Genomic DNA, 25,382 nt, shown 5'->3' on the forward strand with positions numbered 1-25,382 from the left:
CCGGCTCAGGAACACCTCTGCGGAGGTTTGGACCTGCCTTCGGGCAGAATAACCCTTACCTTACCAACGCTGATATGTTCTTTAAATATATATAAATGCTTGTTATGAAAAAGTAACTGAATTATAGCACTTTGTTAAGTCCTATTTATGCAAAATGTCCGTCTCCATGACTGGCATGCTGGCTTTTGGTCACAGGGGTCCCGGGTTCGATCCCCAGCAGGGTTGGGAATTTTAACCATCATCGGTTAATTCCACTGGCACGGGGGGCTGGGTGTATGTGTCATCTTCACCATAATTTTATCCTCATCAGGACGCACAGGTCGCCCTGCACCTGGTGAGCCCAACATGTTCTCGAACACCCCTGGCCATATGCCATTACTATGTGATAGAACATATTTTAGCAAGTAAATGAACATACTCGAAATATTTTCCCAATTTCAGGTAGTAAAAACATTTTATCATGCAGTTTCTAATTTCCATGTTCAATTGAGTGGTTACATTTCTCAGAATTACACAGAGCATTTTAATTCCTGGAAAATGTAATTATCTACCTTCCTCCCCTATTTCTGTGGACTTACCCTTGCACAACAGTGAGCTATTTGTGTTGTTACGCTGCAAGCAAGTAGCTACTTAAGCCTGTACTTTATAATCTTGGCACCAGACAGCAGACAGTGTCTCAAAGGTTTATTCAATCTTGTTGAAGTTGGAAGTGTGTGTACTGAGTAGTATAGTTCAGAAAAAATGCCTAAAGTGAAGCAAAGTATTCGAGTAAAATTACAACAGTTCGTGTCTCAATGTGGTGAGAAAGTGTTCTCGAATGATGGTAAATTACCGTATTGTAAACTGTGCAATGTAAGAGTATCTGTGATGAAATCATTTAACGTTCAGCAGCACGTGGAAACAGAAAAACACGAACGTCGAGTAAAACAAATCGGAAATAGAAAGATACTACAGCAAATGCTCCTAGGAGAATCTCTCGAATCTTATTCACCATTCTGTGAAAAACTTTGTACAGCCTTCGTTTGTGTTGACATTCCCTTAGATAAGCTGAATCATCCAAAATTTTGTGAATTCAGAAAAATAAAGCAGAAAATCTCTTCCCAATCCTGTATCAGAACTATTTGCTAAATTTGGAAAACTATGCAAGAAATCAGACAATGGGTTACCAAATAAAAAATATGAGTATCAATCGATGAAACCACATATTCTATGGCAGGATATATTGCGAATGTCATTGTAGGAAGCTTGGAAGAAGGTGGTCCAGATGAAACGTTTTTTATAAACTGGGAACATTTAGAAAAAGTCAATTTTTCTACCATTAGTAAACTATTTTGACAGATGGACCAAATGCGTTCAACATGACAATGTACTGCTCTCATAACGGATGCTGTGCCTTATATTATAGTGAAAGCTCCCAAATCACTAAAATCACACCTTGCACACAGTTCCAGAAGAGATTCATAGTCAATTCAGTGAGGCTGATAAATGGATAGGGTAGCCCATCCCCATGATCCTCCACCAACATCTGGGAAGGTTAGAAGGGTCTTCAACCAGATGTATATTGACTACTGAACACTGCTTCCACTGGATTTTCCATGAACTGGATCTTTCAAGGTTAACTACTGTGTGCCAGCGTTGATGTTCTGTTTGTGCAATAACTTGGTGAATGAGTAGCTCTGGATTCTGTTGAATGTTTTCCCATACCTTTAGAAGTGGAATATTGCTGAGAAGAGGTACTCTGAATACAACCCGTCATTTTCCTAATCCAGGCTGGACAGTAGTATTCAGCAACAGAGGGCTGGGAATCAAAGGATGTATTAGCTTCCCATTACGTACCAGCAAGTTTTTTTAAGAATATTATTTCTAGTTTTGATTTTAGCAGCCACAATTGAGAGATGAAGGTCAGAGTTCTGTCTATCGGTATTCCCCAGTATTTTGGTGTAGTACAATACGGTAGTACTTGGTTTCTGAATCTAACATCTGGTTTGTAATTTGACAGTCTGTTGTGTAGGTGGAATGCAGATACCACTGTTTTCTGGCAATTTAGGTGGAGGCACTATTTCTTAAAGTATGCATCCATGGCTTCGAGATCTGTGGACAAAATAGTTTAAGCATCAGGAACGTCGGAGCACTGAATCAACAAACAAATGTCATCAGCATAAATTGAAGTTGTTTCCAGTAGGTCGTGTATGTATAGACTGAAAAGGAGGGGAGCCAGGACAGATACTTGACATAAACCACCATTTAGTTTACACTCACTACTTCAGTCATTATTGGAGTAGATCTGAAAGTATCTATTGCTTGGCATATTATTTAATAAGGTCATAAGTTTAAGGCATGGGATAGCATTCACAAATTCAAAAGGAGTCCCTCGCACCAAACAATATCATAGGCAGCTGACAGGTCCAAAAAGGCAGCCACGCTTACTAATTTCCTCCACACCCATTTTTGATGTGAGTAGTGAGAAAAAATACCTGCCCATCACAGCTTCTTCCAGATCTGAGTCCTGCTCGCTCTATAGAAATATGGTTGTTTTAAAAATTCTGTTGTAGATCAGTCGCTCGAGAAGTTTGTATGTGACACGGAGAAGTGTTATCAGACGATAGCTTTCCACTTTTGAGGGATCTTTATTTGGCTGTACTAAGGTTAATATTTTTGTTTTCTTCATCAGAGGTGGGATGTTACCAGTTTGCAGGATATCTGAAAAGAAGCTGGTTAACCATTTTACTGTAATTTGTCCACAGTGAGCCAGAAATTCTGGGAAGATTCCATCAAATCCAGCTGCTTTTCCAAGTTTCATAATTTTGATTGCCTCTTTAGTTTCCTTTTCAAGGAATGGAGTAGAAAATTTTGAAGACTGTGGGGCTGCTCTTTTCTTGGCGTTCAGTTGTGATTTAATATCCTTTTTGGTTTGCTTGTCTTTGATATTCTCGGAAACTGATGTTTACGAAGATCATTCAAGTTGACGGCAGTTTCTGATCTTTTAGTCCCAGGGTTTGATGAGTCTAATTTCCTAATGAGAAACCAGGTATTCCTGTTGGAGTGGGTGAAATCTAGGGATTCTACTGTTTCATGTCAGATCTTTCCTTGACTCTCATCCACGGATTGGAGGAAACCTGTTGCATTGTCAGAAGTAGGATGTTCTTCATATTCCCTTGGTAGCTCTTCACTCTCTGTACTCCAGCCAGGGATGTGCTCTTTTCAGTATCCTCTAGGGACGCAATGTTTGGCTGCGCCTTTAATTACACCAACAAATCTGCTGTAGTTGTAATACATTGGTTTAATCCATCTCATATTGGAGTCTGTTTGCTTTGCAAATTTGGTCCAGCTGGCTTTTTTGAAGTTTCATCTCAGTTTAGGATGTCATCGTACAACAGGAATAAACATCTCCACCTCCATGATAACAGGTCTTTGCTGACTATATGGGAAATCACTGAGCACTGTGCGTAGCACCTGACTGAGTGAATTATGAAGTTGAGTTGTGAAACATAAATATGGAGCATAGCCTCAAGGCCAGCGAGCTGTGTACAAAGTAAGCAGGTCTTTAGCTTCATAAATTAATTTCATGTGTTCGGTTTCCATCTAGTCCTCAAGAGCTTCATTCCAGCAATGTTTAATACATTATCTATCAACAACAACCTAGATCTCTTCGTAACCTTTCCTTCCTTCTGTCATGATATTTATCATATAACTTAATTTTCCTTCTTGTTCTTTCCCGTTCTGCTCCTGTATTTACTGTAAATGTATTTTTCTTTGTTAATAACGTTGTTTATGTAAATATGTATTATATATGATTGTACAGTTTCTATTGTGTATATTCGTGTCCTTTGTAAGTATTCATATATATCTTTCATTTTAGATTCATATCTATTGTACATAGCTCAGATCGTTGTAATTCGGCGTTATGCTGTTGCTGATCGTGAATAAATAAATAAATAAATAAATTGTTAAGGTCATTCTTGTTATACCTCCAAAGATGATGATGATGACTACTGAAATCAGCGAGGAATATTGTTGGATATTGCTGGGGTGGTAAAGGTGGGTTAGGCCAACTAGTCTCCGGAGGCTTGTATACATTAACTATTGTGAAGTTTTCAATTTTAATTGTATTAGTAAAGATGTCATTTTCAGTGTTTACTGACAGCAGTTGATTTGTTATGTGATTCTCGACGTAGGTTGACGTAGGTTGCAAGAACAATAATATACACTACCTTTCCAATATTTTTTATCAGTCCTTATATTTAGGATACAAATATTACCACTGGTGTTATAAGTTGGGATATGTCTTGCTTAACTGTTGTAAGCATTCTCAGCCAAAATAAACCTTAGCCTAAAGTTTGGTCAAGGCCCCTAACCTAGTGACCTTAAACTATATGGTTCCCTAAGATCCCACGTTTACATTAGAGACAACTTTGATTACTGTTTGCAAGAAGGAGCAATACCATATGAATGGAGAGCTGCAATAGTGGCCCCAGTGTACAAGGGAAAGGGTGACAAACATAAAGCAGATAATTACAGGCCAGCCAGATTGACTTGTTAGTAAACTCTGGGAAAGCATTCTTTCTAATTATATTAGACACGTTTGCAAAATTACTAATTACCGAGCTCGATAGCTGCAGTCGCTTAAGTGCGGCCAGTATCCAGTAATTGGGAGATAGTGGGTTCGAGCCACACTGTCGGCAGCCCTGAAGATGGTTTTCCGTGGTTTCCCATTTTCACACCAGGCAAATGCCAGGGCTGTACCTTAATTAAGGCCATGGCCGTTTCCTTCCACTTCCTCGACCTTTCCTATTCCATCGTCGCCTGTGTCAGTGCGACGTTAAGCAAATAGTAAAAAAAAAAAAAAACAACAAACCAACATACATACATACATACATACATACATACATACATACATACATACATACATACATACATTATCATTATAGACCGTTATGCCTTTCAGCATTCAGTCTGCAAGCCTCTGTGAATTTAATAAACGTCGCCACAATCCTCGATTTGCAACTAGTGTTGTGACCTCATTTAGTTCTATACCTCTTATCTTTAAATCGTTAGAAACCGAGTCTAACCATCGTCATCTTGGTCTACCTCTACTTCTCTTACCCTCCATAACAAGAGTCCATTATTCTCCTAGGTAACCTATCCTCCTCCATTCGCCTCACATGATCCCACCACAGAAGCCAGTTTATGCGTACAGCTTCATCCATCGAGTTCATTCCTAAATTAGCCTTTATCTCCTCATTCCGAGTACCCTCCTGCCATTGTTCCCACCTGTTTTTACCAGCAATCATTCTTCCTACTTTCATGTCTGTTACTTCTAACTTATGAATAAGATATCCTGAGTCCACCCAGCTTTCGCTCCCGTAAAGCAAAGTTGGTCTGAAAACAGACTGATGTAAAGATAGTTTCGTCTGGGAGCTGACTTCCTTCTTACAGAATACTGTTGATCGCAACTGTGAGCTCACTGCATTAGCTTTACGACACCTTGATACAATCTCACTTACTATATTACCACCCTGGGAGAACACACAACCTAAATATTTGAAATTATCGACCTGTTCTAGCTTTGTATCACCAATCTGACATTCAATTCTGTTGAATTTCTTACCTACTGACATCAATTTAGTCTTCGAGAGGCTAATTTTCATACCGTACTCATTGCACCTATTTTCAAGTTCCAAGATATTAGACTGCAGGCTTTCGGCACAATCTGCCATTAAGATCAAGTCATCAGCATAGGCCAGACTGCTTACTACATTTCCACCTAACTGAATCCCTCCCTGCCATTTTATACCTTTCAGCAGATGATCCATGTAAACTATGAACAGCAAAAGTGAAAGATTACAGCCTTATCTAACCCCTGTAAGTACCCTGAACCAAGAACTCATTCTACCATCAATTCTCACTGAAGCCCAATTGTCAACATAAATGCCTTTGATTGCTTTTAATAATCTACCTTTAATTCCACAGTCCCCCAGTATGGCGAACATCTTTTCCCTCGGTACCCTGTCATATGCTTTCTCTAGATCTACGAAACATAAACACAACTGCCTATTCTTCTCGTAGCATTTTTCAATTACCTGGCGCATACTGAAATTCTGATCCTGACAGCCTCTCTGTGGTCTGAAACCTCACTGGTTTTCATCCAACTTCCTCTCAACGACTGATCGCACCCTCCCTTCCAAGATGCCAGTGAATACTTTGCCTGGTATACTAATCAATGAGATACCTCGATAGTTGTTGCAATCCTTCCTGTTCCCTTGCTTATAGATAGGTGCAATTACTGCTTTTGCCCAATCCGAAGGTACCTTACCAACACTCCATGCTAATTTTACTACTCTATGAAGCCATTTCATCCCTGCCTTCCCACTATACTTCACCATTTCAGGTCTAATTTCCTCTATTTCTGCTGACTTATGACAATGGAGTTTATTTACCATCCTTTCCACTTCCTCAAGCATAATTTCACCAACATCATTTTCCTCCTCCCCATGGGCTTGGCTGTTCACGACACCACCAGGATGATTTCCTTTTACATTGAGAAGATGTTCAAAATATTCCCTCCACCTCTCCAGTGTTTCCCTGGGATCTATTATGAGTTCACCTGAATTAAGAAGTAAGTATAAATAACCACCTAATCGATACTTTATTAATGCCTCAGGCAAAATTGAATAAAATTAAAACTTACAGGACATGTTTCGACCACTTAGTGGTCCTCTTCAGCTGTATAAATAAAGAACTGAAAAGAAAAACATTGACAATAAGCACAAATAAAAGTTCTTTGGAGACCTATTCCGACGACCTCCATTTTTATCAAAGGAGTCTCCAAAGAACTTTTATTTGGGCTTATTGTCAATGTTTTTCTTTTCAGTTCTTTATTTATACAGCTGAAGAGGACCACTAAGTGGTCGAAATATGTCCTGTAAGTTTTAATTTTATTCAATTTTGCCTGAGGCATTAATAAAGTATCGATTAGGTGGTTATTTATACTTACTTCTTGATTAAACATCGATACGGTCATGAAATGGACAACTTGTAATATTCACCTGAATTACTCAAAACACTGTTCATTTCCTTTTTCCCTCCCTTCCTAAGATTCTTTATTACTGTCCAGAAAGGTGTCCCTGCTGCTTGACCTAGCCTTTCCAGGTTGTTACCAAAATTTTCCCATGACTTCTTTTTGGATTCAACAACTATTTGTTTTGCTCTGTTTCTTTCATCTACATACAAATCCCTGTCTGCCTCGGCCCCTGTTTGGAGCCATTTCTGATAAGCCTTCTTTTTACGTTTACAAGCTGCTCTCACTTCATCATTCCACCAAGCTGTTCGCCTTTTCCCATCTTTACACACAGTTGTTCCGAAGCGTTCCCTTGCTGTTTCTACTACAGCATCCCTGTGTGCCACCCATTCACTTTCTATATCCTGAACCTGCTTACTGTCTACTGTTCGAAACTTCTCACTAATCATATCCATGTACTTCTGTCTAATTTCCTCGTCCTGTAGATTTTCTACCCGTATTAGTTTGCAGACAGATTTCACTTTCTCTACCTTAGGCCTAGAGATACTTAGTTCACTACAGATCAGATAGTGGTCTGTATCATCGAAAAATCCCCGGAATACTCGTACATTCCTAACAGATTTCTTGAATTCGAAGTCTGTTAAGATATAATCTATTATGGATCTGATACCCCTAGCCTCCCACGTGTAGCGGTGAATAGCCTTATGCTTGAAGAATGTATTTGTAACAGCTAAACCCATACTAGTACAGAAGTCCAGCAAACGCTTCCCATTCCCATTAGCTTCCATATCTTCCCCACATTTACCAATCACCCTTTTGTATCCTTCAGTTTTATTCCCAACTCTTGCATTGAAATCGCCCATTAGCACTATTCTGTTGACCCTGACCACGATGTCACTCAATGCTTCATAAAACTTGTCAACTTCATCCTCATCTGCACCCTCACATGGTGAATACACGGACACAATTCTAGTCCTAATTCCTCCAACTGACAAATCTACCCACATCATTCGCTCATTTACGTGCCTAACAGAAACTATGTTTTGTGCAATGGTATTCCTGGTAAAGAGCCCTACCCCAGACTCTGCCCTTCCCTTTCTAACACTCGTCAAGTACACTTTATAATCTCCCATCTTTTCCTCATTATCTCCCCTTACCCGAATATCACTTACTCCTAGCACTTCCGGATGCATTCTCTTTGCTGATTCAGCCAGTTCTACTTTCTTTCTTCCATAAGTCCCATTAATATCGATAGCTCCCCATCGAATTCCATTTCGTTCGCCAAGTTGTTTCCAAGGAGTCCCTCGCCTGTCAAATGAGAGTGGGACTCCGTTACTCCCATAGGTCCGAGGCTTGCTTAAAATGTTCTGAGCTCGGTAAATTCATGAAGCAGGATGCTACCCTACTTGCACATAGTCCAAGTGAGGATCTCTCCTCTAACGGATTATGGACCACCGGTGGATTGTATAGACCTAGCCGCCTGAGCACAAGGAGGGCCAGGACTCAGAATATGTCCGAGATGCCCACTCCCATTCCATAGCAACTGGTATCCCGACTCTCAGGACCACTTACGAGGCCATTCAGCCATTGCCCATGGTTCACGAACTAGGACGTGACTACAGTAACCCACAAACATGAACCATGCAAAAAAAAAAACCCTAATTGGTTTGACAGACAAGAGTTTGGACTTAGGAATGTTTATTCCAGTGAAGTTCAATTTGTAGGATTCCAGCAAGATATAGCAGATATCTATGAACCATGTGACCTTGCCGCGGTGGGGAGGCTTGCGTGTCCCAATGACGCAGATAGCCGAGCCGCAGGTGCAACCATATCGGAAGGGCATCTGTTGAGAGACCAGACTAACGAATGGTTCATTGAAAGGGGGGTAGCAGCCTTTCGGAAGTTGCAAGGGCGGCAGTCTAGATGATTGACTGATATTGCCTTGTAATAATACTCAACATGGCTTAGCTGTGTTGATACTGCTACACGGCTGAAAGCAACGGACAACTACAGCCGTAACTAACTCCCGACGACATGAAGCTCTCTGTGTACGAATGATGTACTGATGATGGCTTCCTCCTGGGTAAAATATTCCGGAGGTAAACTAGTCCCCCATTCAGATCTCCGGGTGGGGATTACACGAGAGGGGGCGATCATCAGGAAGATAGATACTGACATTCCGCGAGTCGGAGCGTGGAATGTTAGAAGTTTGAATCGTTATGGTAGGTTAGAGAATCTGAAAAGGGAGATGGATAGACTAAAGTTAGATGTAGTTGGTATAAGTGAAGTAATTTGGCAGGAATAAATGGATTTTTGATTAGGCGACTACCGAATTATCAACACAAAATCAAACAGGGGAAATGCAGGAGTTGGTTTAATAATAAGAAAATAGGGCAGCGGGTAAGCTACTATAGTGAAAGAATTATTGTCATCAAGATAGACACCAAACCAATGCCCACCACAATAGTGCAAGTCTATATGCCTACTAGTTCAGCGGATGATGAGAAAATCGAAAGAATATACGAAGAGATAGAAGATTTAATACGATATGTAAAAGGTGACAAGAATCTAATTGTGATGGGAGACTGGAATACAGTGCTAGGCCAAGGAGGAGAAGGTAATACAGTAGGAGAATTCGGATTGGGACAAAGGAATGAAAGAGGAAGTCTCGGCTGGTTGAATTCTACACTGATCATATCTTAGTCCTTGCCTATACTTGGTTCAAACACCACAAACGACTGTTGTATACTTGTCGAGACCTGGAGACACTGGAAGGTATCAATCAGAAACCAGGTGTTGGATTGCAAAATTTTCCCAGGAGCAGATGTGGACTTTGACCATAACTTGTTGGTCATGAAATGCCATCTGAAGTTGAAAAAATTGAAGGAAAGAATGCAAAAAGATGGGATCTAGACAAGTTGAAAGAAAAGAGTGTGAGGGATTGTTTCAAGGAACATGTTGCACAAGGGCTAAATGAAAAGGCTGAAGGAAACACAATAGAGGAATAGTGGATAGTCATGAAAAATGAAGTCAGTAGGGCTGCTGAAGAGATGTTAGGATGGAAGAAAAGATCAACTAAGAATCAGTGGAGTGGATAACTCAGGAGATACTAGACCTGATTGATGAACGATGAAACTACAAGAATGCTAGAAATAAAGAGGGCAGAAAAGAATATCGGCGATTAAAGAATCAAGTGGATAGAAAGTGCAAGGTAGCTAAGGAAGAATGGCTGAAGGAGAAGTGCAAGGATGTCGAAGGTTGTATGGTCGTGGAAAAGGTAGATGCTGCATACAGGAAAACCAAGGAAACCTTTGGAGAAATGAAATCTAGATGTATGAATATTAAGACCTCAGATGGAAAGCCAATTCTAGGGAAAGAAGACAAAGCAGAAAGATGGCAAGAACATATCCAACAGTTGTATCAAGGTAAAGATGTAGATAATTTGGTTCTGGAACAAGAAGAGGCTGTTGATGCTGATGAAATGGGAGACCCAATTTTCAGATCAGAGTTTGACAGAGCTGTGAGAAACCTAAATAGGAACAAGGCACCTGGAGTTGATGACATTCCTTCTGAATTAATGACTGCCTTAGGAGAAAGCAGCATGGCAAGGTTATTCTATTTAGTGTGTACGATTTATGAGACAGGAGAAGTTCCATCTGATTTCCGGCAGAATGTTGTTATACCCATTCCCAAGAAAGCCAGTGCTGACAGGTGTGAAAATTACCGCACCATTAGTTTAATATCTCATGCCTGCAAAATTTTAACACGTATTATTTAAAGAAGAATGGAAAAAGAAGTTGAAGCTGAGTAGGGAGAAAATCAGTTTCGCTTCAGAAGAAATGTAGGAACACATGAAGCAATCCTGACTTTACGCCTGATCTTAGAGGATCGAATCAAGAAGGACGAGCCCACATACATGGCATTCGTAGATCTAGAAAAAGCATTTGATAATGCTGATTGGACCAAGCTATTTACGATTCTGAAGGTGATTGGGATCAGATACCGAGAACGAAGAATTATTTACAGTCTGTATAAAAATCAGTCTGCAGTGATAAGAATCGAGGGCTTTGAAAAAGAAGCAGCAATCCAGAAAGGAGTGAGTCAAGGCTGCAGTTTGTCCCCCCTCCTCTTCAATGTTTACATAGAACAGACAGTAAAAAAAAATCAAAGTGGAATTTGGAAAGGGAATCACAATCCAAGGAGAGGAAATCAAAACCTTGAGATTTGCTGATGATATTGTTATTTTATCTGAGACTGCAGAAGATCTCGAGAAGCTGCTGAATGGTATGGATGAAGTCTTGGGTAAGGAGTACAAGATGAAAATAAAGAAGTCCAAAACAAAAGTAATGGAGTGCAGTCGAACGAAGGCAGGTGATGCAGGAAATATTAGATTAGGAAATGAAGTCTTAAAGGAAGTAGATGAATGTTGTTACTTGGGTAGTAAAATAACTAGCGATGCCAGAAGTAAGGAGGACATAAAATGCAGACTAGCACAAGCAAGGAAGAGCTTTCTTAAGAAGAAATTTGCTCACTTCATTGATATAGGAATTAGAAAGACGTTTCTGAAGACTTTCGTGTGGAGCGTGGCATTGTATAGAAGTGAAACCTGGACAATAACTAGCTCAGAAAGAAAGATAATAGAAGCTTTCGAAATGTGGTGTTAGAGAAGAATGCTGAAGGTGAGATGGATAGATCGAATCACGAATGAAGAGATACTGAATCAAATTGGTGAGAGGAGATCGATTTGGCAAAATTTGACAAGAAGAAGAGATAGAATGATAGGACACATCTTAAGACACCCAGGATTTGTGCAGTTGGTTTTTGAAGGAAGTGTAGGTGGTAAGAACAGTAGGAGTAGACCAAGGTATGAATATGACGAGCAGATTAGAGCATATGTAGGATGCAGTAGTTACGTAGAAATGAAAAGGATAGCACAGGACAGGGTAGCATGGAGAGCTGGATCAAACCAATCTATGGACTGATGACTCAAACAACAGCAGATATTTTAGATTTAGTTCAAATGGACCTTGTTGCTATTGAGCTATCCAACGCTTTTTATAGGGTAGGTCATGGAGATTACTGATCAAAATGAGGACTATTCAACTAGACTAAAGATTGATTAAATGGGTGGCTAAATTTCTAGAAAATATAAATCCGAAAATTAGAGCAGGTGAAGTGGGAGGTCCCACAAGGCAGTAATTTTTGAACATTTGTTTTTTCTTATATTATATATATAAATAATATGAGTAAAGAAGCGGAATCACAGTTACGACTATTTGCGGATGATGGTATACTGTATATAGCAGTAAGTAAGTTACAGGATTGTGACTACAAAATGTTCCACACGATGTTGTGAGATGGTAAATAAAATGGCGTATGGCTTTTAGTGCCGGGAGATCCCAGGACGGGTTCGGCTTGCCAGGTGCAGGTCTTCTGACTTGACCCCCATAGGCGACCTGCGCATTGTGATGAGAATGAAATGTTGAAGAAGACAACACATACACCCAGCCCTCATGCCAGGGAAATTAACCAATGATGGTTAAAATTCCCGACCCTGCCAGAAATCGAACCCGGGAACTCTGTGACCAAAGGCCGGCACACTAACCATTTAGCCATGGAGCCAGACTGTGAGATGGTGAGCACACAATAGTCATGTTGTAAGTTTTACCAAGAGGAAGTCCTCGCAGTTTTAATTACTGCATTAATTGGGTAATGGTACCTTGCAGGTTATAAATTTCATTTTTTGTCCTTATTGTAGATCTACTTGTGATACAAGTATATAGGTGTTAACCCCTTGCCTTACCTAACCATTGAATCGATGGTGTGCGCTACCTTGCACTCGACTTACATAGCCACCGAATGCAGTGCCCTGTGTTAGCGGCGAAACAGTGAAGTAATTGATTGCTAATTCAACAGATGGCATTAAAATGCTTCTTTATTTTACGAGGAAGTCTATTATCACTGTATTTACATTATCTTTTGGTGAATAACAGCTGTATTGGAAAATAGCAAACAGCTGTTGTCGCGACTGTTCAGTCAGTAAAGATGAGCGCGTGCAAAGCTATAAATGAGCGGGAAGTTATGGATATCTTACTAGATAGTGATTGTGATGAAGATTATGATATATCTGAAAGTTCTTCTAGTGAATGTAGTGATGAAGACACCTGATCTGTGCTTAGTGAATTTCGTGATAACAATACGAGTGATGAAGCAGACATAAATATTGCAACTGTCAATTTCTCGGTGATGATTTTTGGCAAAGCGTGTGATGAGACAAACAGACATGCATTACTAAGTGACTTTATTCACTACAGTATATTTTTTTCACTGTAATGTAGTTATTTGAAATAGTTATTTGCACCGCGTTAATTCCTACAGTATATTTTTTAGTTGTAATGTAGCAAATTTCGTTGAAATAGTTATCTGAACTGCATTGGCCTTTGGAGAACAAGGGTGCTGCTGCCCAGCTCATGACCTGAAGATGATGGAAGGACAGCAACTGCAGTTTTGGTTCTTTGTTAGGTGCTACTACTTCCCACAGCTCCCTAATTGTCTTCACGACACATGGTTAATGCCATTCCAAGATTCCTTATATTTCTAAACTCTTGTCGGTGCCAAGAATCGAACCCAGGTTGCCTTAATGGGTTGGTAGAATTCTAGACTGTAACTGAAGTGGGGGTCTGTTTAATTCTGAGTATTTATGTACCGGTGTCACATTATTTGAGCAAATAGTTGTAGAGATATTATTTAAATACAGCAATGTATGAACCACATTTGCATCAGAATTTAAATGGTAAATTGAAGGTTCAGAGCACATGTTTATACAGTAATGAGGTTTTACAGAAATGTTATATATCTCTTCACATGGTTATGAGGGTATTTAGGATGTAAAGCAGAGGGGATACCATATAAGTCTCAGGTGAGACCCCACAATTATGGGACCCACACCAGCAGGCAAGAACACAATGTTCTAACCACCCTGAGCCCGGGAAAAATTTCCCTACAAAATTGGTAACTCTTTCTTGAAAACATACAATTGTTAAATTTATAAACAATGTATAAAATATCTCAATGTATACTGTGTTAAAATTTGGATTTGATCAGAAGAAGGGGTTTGGAGAAACAATGTCTTAAAGTTGACACGTGGTTGAGACACGCTTTAAAAACAGGCACTTTTGCGTTCCACCTGCGATAAAAAATTAAAATATAAATAAAAAAACTTGAAACCTGCACGAGCTAATGTGAAATAAAAGTAAGAAAATGATGGTGTAATTGGATTTTCTTTAGACCTATTAGTTATTTTATAAACCACCTCCAAACTCAAGTACACATAATATTTTGGTCGACAGTAAGTGTTATGTTCTGAGCTGTCAGTGGAGAGAAGGTGTGGAATGATATTAGTAGACGAATAAGCTTGAGTGGAGGTTTTAAAAGTAGGAAAGATCTTAATATGAAGATAAAATTGGAATTCAAGACGATGAATTGGGGCAAATATCTATTTACACAAGGAGTTAATGATTGCAATAATTTATTGAAGGAAATATTTGATAAATTTCAGAGTTCCTAGAAAACATTTAAGAAAAGGCTCTAGGTAAACAACTGATAGGGAATCTGCCACCTGGGCAACATCCCTACATGCAGACATTGATGATTAATTGATAGGGATTAATAATATTATTGATTTTTCGTTCCACTAACTACTTCTATGTTGGAATTTTGTTCCCCAGGCGTTCATTTACATGCCAGTAAGTGTATCGACACAGGGCTGATGTATTTCAGCACCTTCAAATACCATCGGATTGAATGTTCCAAGCTGGACTCTACTAGGCCTTGCTACTAGGGATTATAGTGGGAGTTTCCTAGAGCTTTAAACGCTGATCGTTGTTCTATGGCAGGATCACCATGACAGTACTTGTTGCTCATTGTAAGGACTAGGGACAGTGGTTTCCCATTAACTGGCCATCCAAAGAGACACTCTCTTTAAAACCTGTCTTAAAGTTTCCATGTTCACTAGTGAGGCATTGCTGAGTGAGCCAAGCACTCAGATCAGCTCAGGTAGTGGTGATGGACTCCAAGATTTTTCTGCTCTCTATTGCAATCTGTTGACTGTCGCTTAAGTTCAGCAAGTATCCAGTATTTGGGAGATAGTGGGTTCAAACCTCACTGTCGGCAGCCCTGAAGATGGTTTTCTGTGGTTTCCCATTTTCATACCAGCCAAATGCTGGAGCTATACCTTAATTAAGGCCATGGATGCTTCCTTCCCACTCCTAGCCCTTTCCTGTCCCATCGTCGCCATAAGACCTATGTGTGTCGGTGCGACGTAAAGAAACTTGTAAAAAAAAAAATTAAAAAAAATAAAAATAAAAAATAAAATCTATTGGCTATCTTTCTTTTCTGTCTCTTTGTACCTAGTCCAGGCCTGGTGAGATTTCTACAGGAAAGAACAGTTAACAATATGGCCAAACGACAGCAACTCTGTCTGTTCCCTAAGGCCGCTTTCATACGGTCATCATGCCACCAGCGAGCGTGCGTCACGCTTGCTTTTTGTACAAGCTTTGCTGATGTCCGGCTGGCTGGTGGCTCGCCTGTGCCGTTGCCACAGTACAAGAATGGATGTGATTCCGGAAACAATTTTGTTGCTGTTGTACATTCCAGTTCCATATGCATCATTGTCATCATCAGCAGCACTGTAGAAACCGGTGTTCCTGGGTATATTTGTTAATTCCTAGCTGCCTTAAAAAGGGGCAATTCATTACACTATATAGTGATTTGAAAGAGAACTCTGTACTTCTGCATGTCAGTTACATTGATGAACTATTCATTACCATCAGGGAGGATATAACCGGAAATTGTATGAACATGGGTTTGCCAATAACACCTGAGGAGAAACTGAGTGTAACATTAGGATAAGAATTTATTATGATAAGTTTCCTGCAAACCTGAACAATTCATATTTTCCCAGTTCAATTTAAATTCTACTAAGAATGAGTAAGTTTTATCTCAAAATCAGATATGCAGTGCATTTTGTAATTTATTAAGATGATTTTTGTAAGTTTGTAAAGGACAATACATTCAGGCTAAACTCTTTTGGTATATCTTGGGAGAAAATGTAATGCAGATTTTCAAATAGCATATGATAATAAAAGTATTATCGCATTCCCAGGAAACACGGATCTTAGGTAAATTTTGCACACACATTAAATGAGCCACAAGTGATACAACAACCAAAACATTTATTTCAGATATCAACTTACGCGACCTACAGAAAGCGTTCAAGTTTGGATGTTTGAATTTGCGCACTTGCTTACACAGGACTGCGGCACGTGCTGGGTTCACTCATCGACGGACCGCACCACTGATCTTCTATTTATTCATTTATTTATTTGTTCAGGATCAGCAACAGCATAACACCGAATTACAAAGATCCGAGATATGTACAATAGATATTAATCTAAAATGAAAGATACATAAATATTTACAAAGGACACAAATATACACAGTAAAAACTGTACTATCACATATAATACATATTTACATAAACAATGACATTAACAAAGGAAATTACATTTAGAGTAAATACAGGAGCAGAACAGGAAAGAACAAGAAGGAAAATTAAGTTATAATACCATGACAGAAGGAAGGAAACACTATGAAGATGTCTAGGTTCTTCTTGATAGATAAAGTATTAAATAATGCTGAAATACATACAGAAAGGGACCTTTGGGTGAGAGAAAGCCGGGAGTAAGGAATGTGGAATAGGGTCTTCATTCTGGTACTACGGGATGGGACATGGAGGGGGAATATGGAAACTAAATCTGGAGACCTAAATAGACCATTAGCTGCTTTGTATAGCAGCTTTAGGTCAGCTATTTTCCTCCAAGCAGGAAGTGTCTTGAGTTTAAGTTTCCCAAGCACTTGGATAGTGCTTAAGTTGCGACATGCAGGGACCCTGGCTCTGACGATAGCACAGAAAAAGGATTGTACACGGTCAAGGTGGCTGAGATTTGAAGAAGCAGAAATGGACCAGGCTGGAGAGGCGTATTCAATAATAGGTAGGATACAGGAAACGTAAAATGCTCTGAGGGCATTTACATCTGTGATGTCAGAAAACCAGTAGAGTAAACCAAGGAGTGGCATAGCACGTGAGGTGACCCTGTTTATGTGCGAGACAAACATCAATTTACTGTCAAAATACACTCCTAAGTCTTTTTGATTGTTAACAAGTGCAATCAGTTGGTTCAGTAGGTGATATTCTTCTAGAACGGAGGATTTATGAAGTGTGAACGAAATGGTAGAACACTTGGAGGGACGAGGTTTAATACGCCATGTAGTACACCAACCTGACAGTGAATCAAGTGCATTTTGCAACTGGATTGTATCTGAGGGAGAATCGATCTGCTTGAAAATTTTACAATCATCTGCAAAGAAAAGGATTTCACATGAATGGTGGGAAACAGTATCGATAAGGTCATCAATAAACAGGGCAAAAACAAGGGGACCTAGGACACTGCCCTGCGGGACACTAGAGAGGGTGGTGGTGGTGGGAGAAGAACTGCGTCCGTCAAGGACCACACGCTGTAGTCTTTCGCTTAGAAAGCTATTAATTAGAGCTAGGAGTCCCCCATGCACGTTAAACCGTTTGGAGAGTGTGTGTGCAAGAAGCGTGTGAACCATGGTATCGAATGCCTTCGCGATGTTGATATAGCATACATCAAGTTGAGAGCCCGCGTGGATGGCAGACGTGGCATGATAGAGGAGGATAGCCAAGTTAGTTACGCAGGAGCTTCCTGGAAGGAAACCATGCTGCTGAGGGGATATATATGGAATTGTAAACGCAAGCAAATGCTGGTGGATGATCCTTTCACAAATGATTGATAAAGCAGGTAATATAGAGACCGGGCGATAATTTGCGATATCCGACCTCGTCCACCTTTAAGAATGGGTATAAGCAAGTTTCCAGGAGCTCAGAAAGTAGCCGACTGAGAAGCACCAATTGAATGTCACGCTAATAGGGTATGAAAGAGTTACTGCTGTATTCTTAAGGGAGATAGAACTGACACCGTCAGGACCGGTGGTTTATTTTCTGACAAAGACGAAAGTAGGGAGTACACTTCAGATTCCGTGGTAGAAATATTACTGAAGCTATGGAAAGTAACAGGTTTGATTTTAGGAAAATCAGCATAATGCACAGGTTTAACAAAATCAGAGGTAAAATACTGATTGAATAATTCAGGTCTATCTGCTCCACTGGCTACAGAATGGTCCCAGGTTACTACTTCCGGTATCCGTTTTTTGTCTCTTCTGTTATTTACTGTAACTGTTACTTCAGTGGCTACACCAAACACAGTAAAGGGAGGAAAGTAAGTGCAATTACGCAGTGCCTAAGACACTACACACACAATAAAACATCTGATGAACTATGCGGAACTCCGCCGATATCAACACTGGTAAATATCAGTAGGGGCAATTTGACGATAATAAACAGGAACGTGGAAAGGAGCTGGGAACCTATCAAGGGCATGGAGATGGCTTAGGTTGCAGTTTCCGGAAAATCAACTGTGATCCTTGATTTTCAAAATATATTATTTACAAATGGACTTTACAAAGAATTACGAACAAATTCAGCCATGTGGAAAGTACCGGTACACAGTTTGTAAAATACAAGTTACATGTTCTTTGAGACACACAAATTAGACGTTCCTTGACAATAGCTTCCTATAAGTTCAAAGAGTCAGGCGATTACCATACATCTCATTACAAACCAAGTTGTACAATACAATTTGGAAGGTAAGAAGAAACGTAATATGCTATTACAATTTAGAGTGAAGTTAAACATACCATTCAAAATATCTGAACAACACAACTGAAACAGGGTAAAATCAGAAATATCTGAACTTGGCGCAGAGGCCAGTTCAACTTGGTCCCACACAAGGCATCGGAAATAATTGAGTGGCGAGTCTGGGTGTGGTTAGGGCAAACTCCTAAATGAAAAAGCACGCGAACATTAAATGTAATTTAAGGTGGAACAGAAATCCAGAGTGCTTACCCCAAGGTGGCTCATCCCGGTAGCGAGGCATCGCTGACGACGTCAAAGCTTCGGACAGTCAAGAGATAGAAAACAGACCACGAAATGCTCCCTCACTCTTTAAAAAGGGAACCCTGGCCTTGGAGTAGCCAATCAGAACGCAGGAGCCTGCCTATCGTCACCCAGATTCACCAATCACAACTCTTACTTCAGTCGCGATGTTTAAATAACTTTCTCGAATACCCACAATCGCGACTCTTCCATTTCCAGAATAGTCAGAACATACTTTCTAGAATACATAACTAACAGAGGCTAACACACCCGGTTCAAAATTTCATGTCACAACTTTCTGGACAGTTCCAGTAAATATAGAAATGAAATCTACTAGTTACAAATACCATATGTTACCAAAATCTTTATACTGTACAGGTTAGGTAGTTATATGGGAATACAAATAAAACATTCTATCACCACACTTCAGATCATACAGTAAGTACTACTTAACAAGGTTTACAAATAAAATCTTCTATAAACACTTTCCGCTTCCAATATATTCTACACCTGTGTCATCTTCCTCCCCCCGAAAGTCGAGCCACGCTCGACCCTTAACTTAATTTTACTAGAGAGAAAGGTGATCACTTTTGAAAACGTTCTTACAATAGTATAGATTAGTAAAGATACATCACACTAACAACCATTATTTTCTTTCAGTTGACTTTCCAACCATAAACAAAAACCAACAGTCACTACACCAAAGGTCCTTTTAGTAGCCTGGAGTTTACAGTTTACCTATAAATTTCAAAAATCATATAAGGTGTTCATTGATCCACCTATTCAATAAATACCACATAAATGTCCACATGGATAGTCACACTAAACTTCCAAAGGCCTTTTGAACCTTTTACAATTGCTTTGACGATTTCTACTCTGTCCACCAAAGGATATTAGTAGATAGTAGGTATTTTATTATAAATTGGTGCGTTTATTCTATTACTGTGAAATATTTGTGCAGTATAGTATCTGTAGTATCTATAGTATCTGTGGTATCTGTAATAACTCTCTTACTAGAATTCTGTTGCAGTAATTAGGGCAGACTTAACTGTAGTTTAGAATTGTGTAGATCTAATTCTTGTATATTACTTTCGGTTTTCAGTAATTAACAGCAATTTTCATTCTGTTAGGGTGTTGTAGAAAAAAATTCATACAACTAATTACCGGTAGTATTGTAGTGTAGTAGTAGCTTATATTAATTACCTTGTTGTTGTGTGATTTTTGTGAACTATCCTAGACAATTTTCTTTCCTTTCATTTTTATAGGTAATATTTCTTTCCTTTTATTTTTATAGGCAATATTTCTTTCCTTTCATTTTTATTTGCAAAGAATGTTATTTTATTTTTCTTTTTCTTCCCATTATTCCGTAAATAATGGCTAAGCAGTGCAACTGTAGGAACTGTGGGTGTGGCCAGGCATTAAGGAGTATGAGGGAGGAGTTGGAGAGTTTGAGGGAGATAATTAGGATTCTCTCAGAGGACAGGAAGGAAAGTAGACCTCCCTCAAATAATGTACAGGATACAGCAGGTATAAAGGAGAGATGGGAAGGAAAAGGGGGAATTGTAGAAGACAGGTGGTCTAATGTTTTAAGGGGAAGGAGATTGCAGGCTAAGGGCTCTGTTTAGGATCAGAATTCAGGTCAGGTGTCTGTTAGAAATCGGTACGAGTCACTGCAGGTAGAACAACTGAGAGAAGATAAGGAACAGGGAACTGTTGCTGAGACGTGTGGAAGTAGGAGGAAGGGAAAAGGTAGGAAAGGGAAATGTAGTGTAGTGGAAAGGAAAAGACAGGTGGAACAGGGTCATGGGAAGGAGAAAAGGGAGGAGGAAGTAGCTTCTGCAGCAGAGAGAGAAGATAGGGCTGACCAGGAGGGGAGGGGATCAAATGAGGTGGGTAGTGTTGAGGCTCTGGTCATGGGGGATTCCATCGTTAGACACGTGGGGAAAGTGTGTGGAGGAAAGGGAACGAGGGTTGAGTGTTATCCAGGAATTAGGTTGAGGCAGATGTTGAGGAAAGTAGAAGAGAAGGAAGAGGGAAAGGAGAAGGTGGTAGTGTTTCACGTTGGTACTAACAACGTAAGGCAAGCAGGTATAAGTACCAACATAGTTGAGGATGTGTGGGATCTGGTAAATGCAGCACGGATGAAGTTTATGATGATGATGACGCTTGTTGTTTAAAGGGGCCTAACATCGAGGTCATCGGCCCCTAATGGTACGAAATGAAATAACAAAAGCTTCACTTCAAATTCATCCACTGGACAAAATAAAATAAAAAAATGTCATAAATGGTTGGATGGATGGACATGAACCCAACAAAAAACAAGAAAACAAAAAACAGTGGATAAGGCTCAAAAATAGATCGTAAGTAATAGTATTACTGACCAAGGGACCACTTATAAAGCACAATGATGCTTGATGTCTAAAGGGGAGCAAAATCCACGTCTAAGGCCCCACAGAATGGTACATGTGGCTGGTCAAGTAGAACCATGGTATTTGTCATGTTGGGCACTAATCAAAAGTAGCGAAGACTCATGGTGTTCCACACAAGATACTCACAAGTATTGCACTTCGTACAGGGTAACGTAGACCTATGGTGTTTCTCACACAATGGCGCCACTCAGAGCCAACGCCAACCGATAAGGTTCCTCACCTATGTGTACTAGTCACGAGCGCCGGTATTCCCGTGGTGTTCCTCACATAGTGGGTACCAATTACAGGCAACGCTGACCCACGGTGCCGCTCATTTAGCGGTACAACTCACAGGCTAAGCCCAGACCTGCGGTGTTGCTCACATGGGTACAACACACGGGTACTGGAATCCACCAGGCCAGGCTTTTTACTGCAACTAATCACAAACCTATTTCGTACCAATTTAGTGATACTACTCGCAAGTACATGCAACCCAGGGTGTTCCCCGCATGATGGTACGAATCAAGAGTAGTTTCATGGCTCTAATTCAATCATCCCTTGGTCGCCCCTTGTAGTCGCCTCGTACGACAGGCAGGGGATACCGCGGGTGTATTCTACATGTGTGTCCCCCACCCGAGGGGGTAGTGTGTTTGGTCCGCGAGAGGTATTTTATTTCCCTCAAGTCCGCCGGCAAGCCGGTCAGGACCCCCCTATCCGCCACCTGGGACGCGCGACGTGGGAGTATCACCTCTCCCCCTGCTACGCCTGCGTAGCAGGTTCATGGGGATAAAGTTTAAGGAAGTGGAGATTGTTATCCGTGGAATACTCTGTAGGAGGGATACTGACTGGAAGGTGATTGGGGATTTAAATGAGACTATGGAGTGGGTATGTGGGAAACTGGGAGTGAGATTTCTAGATCCTAATGGGTGGGTAGGAGACAGGGATCTGCGCCCAGATGGCCTTCACTTAAACCGCAGTGGTACATATAAGTTAGAAAACTTGTTTAGAAGGGTTATAGGCAGGTACATTCAGGGAAATGGGGTGGCCTAGGGAGCGGTGTTAAGCGAACAGGGAACTGGAAATCAAGTAGGAATGACATAAAAATGTTAGTGCTCAACTGTAGAAGCATTATAAAGAAAGGAATCAAATTAATTTAATAGATATTTACTTACCAGATATTGTAATAGGAGTTGAATCATGGCTGAGAAAAGATATAATGGATGCAGAGATATTCTCACGGAACTGGAGTGTGTATTGTAGAGATAGGATAGGAATGGTAGGAGGGGGAGTATTCATTCTGGTTAAAGAAGAATTTGTATGCTACGAAAAAGTTAAGGATGAAAAACATGAAATTCTGGGTGTAAGGCTCTTCTCTAAAGATAATATTCAACTTGATGTCTTTGGAGTGTACAGACCGGGAAAGGGTAGCGCTGACGCTGATTCAGAATTATTTGATAAGATAATCAGCTATGTTGGAAATGATATGGAAAGGAATGTGATAGTAGCAGGTGATCTCAATTTACCAAATGTCAACAGGGAAGGTAATGCGAATGACAGGAGAAGCATGACCAACAAATGGCAAATAAGTTAATATAGGAAGGGCACCTGATTCAGAAAGTGATGGAACAAACTAGAGGGAAGAATATTTTGGATGTGGTGCTGATAAAACCAGATGAGCTCTATAGAGAAACCGAAGTAATAGATGGTATTAGGGATCACGAAGCTGTTTTTGTCGTAGTTAAAAATAAATGTGAAGAAAGGAAGGTATTAAAATTAGGACTATTAGGCAGTACCATATGGCTGATAAAACAGGCATGAGGGAGTTTTAAAAAAGTAACTATGATCGCTGGAAAATGGTAAATAAAAATGTAAACAGACTCTGGGATGGGTTTAAAGCAATTGTTGAGGAATGTGAAAATAGGTTTGTTCCTTTAAAGGTGGTAAGGAATGGTAAGGATCCACTATATTATAACAGAGAAGTAGAATTTTTTTTTAAAAGTTGTTTTACGTCGCACCGACACAGATAGGTCTTACGGCGACAATGGGACAGGAAAGGGCTAGGAGTGGGAAGGAAGCGGCCGTGGCCTTAATTAAGGTACAGCCCCAGCATTTGCCTGGTGTGAAAATGGGAAACCACGGAAAACTATTTTCAGGGCTGCCGACAGTGGGGTTCGAACCTACTATCTTCCGAATACTGGATACTGGCCGCACTTAAGCGACTTCAGCTATCGAGCTCGGTGAGAAGTAGACTAAGAAGGAGGTGCAGACTGGAAAGAAATAGAGTTAGAAATGGTTATGGAAGTAAGGAGAAATTGAAGGAACTTACTAGGAAATTGAATCTAGCAAAGAAGTCAGCTAAGGATAACATGATGGCAAGCTTAATTGGTGGTCATACAAAATTTAGTGAAAAATGGAAGAGTATGTACAGGTACTTAAAGGCAGAAACAGGTTCCAAGAAGGATATTCCAGGAATCATTAATGAACAAAGGGGAGTGTATATGCGAGGATCTTCAAAGGCAGAAGTAGTCAGTCAGCAGTATGTAAAGATTATTGGTTACAAGGATAATGTCCAGATAGGGGATGTGAGTAACACTAAAGAAGTATAAAAATTAACCTATGATAACAATGACATTTACAGTAAGATACAAATGTTGAAAACTAGAAAAGTAGCTGGAATTGATAAGATTTCTGGGGATATACTAAAGGCAATGGGTTGGGATATAGTACCATATCTGAAATACTTATTTGATTATTGTTTGGTTGAAGGAGCTATACCAAATGAATGGAGAGTTGCTATAGTAGCCCCTGTGTATAAAGGAAAGGGTGATAGACATAAAGCTGAAAATTACAGGCCAGTCAGTTTGACATGCATTGTATGTAAACTTTGGGAAAGCATTCTTTCTGATTATATTAGACATGTTTGCAAAATTAATAACTGGTTTGACAGAAGGTAGTTTGGGTTCAGGAAAGGTTATTCGACTGAAGCTCAGCTTGTAGGATTTCAGCAAGATATAGCAGATATCCTGGATTCAGGAGGCCAAATGGTCTGTATTGCGATTGACCTATCTAAGGCATTTGATAGGGTAAATCATGGAAGACTACTGGCAAAAATGAATGCAATTGGACTAGAAAAAAGAGTTGCTGAATGGGTGGCTATATTTCTAGAAAATAGAACTCAGATAATTAGAGTAGGCGAAGCTTTATCTGACCCTGTAATAATTAAGAGGGGAATTCCTCAAGGCTGTATTATTGGACCTTTATGTTTTCTTATATATATCAATGATATGTGTAAAGAAGTGGAATCAAAGATAAGGCTGTTATTCTGTACAGAGTAATAAATAAGTTACAAGATTGTGAGCGGCTGCAGGGTGACCTCGATAGTGTTGTGAGATGGACAGTGGACAATGGTATGATGATAAACGGGGTTAAAAGTCAGGTTGTGAGTTTCACAAATAGGAAAAGTCCTCTCAGTATTAATTACTGCATTGATGGGGTGAAAGTTTCTTTTGGGGATCATTGTAAGTACCTAGGTGTTAATATAAGAAAAGATCTTCATTGGGGTAATCACAAAAATATGATTGTTAATAAAGGGTACAGATCTCTGCACATGGTTATGAGGGTATTTAGGGGTTGTAGTAAGGATGTAAAGGAGAGAGCATATAAGTCTCTGGTAAGACCCCAACTATAGTATGGTTCCAGAGTATGGGACCCTCCCCAGGATTACCTGATTCAAGAACTGGAAAAAATCCAAAGAAAAGCAGCTGGATTTGCTTTGGGTGATTTCTGACAAAAGAGTAGCGTTACAAAAATGTTGCAAAGTTTGGGATGGGAAGATTTGGGAGAAAGGAAATGAGTTGCTCAATTAAATGGTATGTTCTGA

The 25,382-nt window shown here is 39.9% G+C and overlaps 1 protein-coding gene across 1 annotated transcript in view; it reads right to left on the reverse strand.

The window, feature by feature from the left end:
• The window catches only part of LOC136857482 (tudor domain-containing protein 1), a 305,315-nt gene that overhangs the window by 142,482 nt on the left and 137,451 nt on the right, over nt 1-25,382 (reverse strand). The gene's annotated exons all lie outside the window — the stretch shown is intronic.

The sequence above is a fragment of the Anabrus simplex genome, chromosome 1 (genome assembly GCF_040414725.1).
Source record: "Anabrus simplex isolate iqAnaSimp1 chromosome 1, ASM4041472v1, whole genome shotgun sequence".
NCBI lineage: Eukaryota > Metazoa > Arthropoda > Insecta > Orthoptera > Tettigoniidae > Anabrus > Anabrus simplex.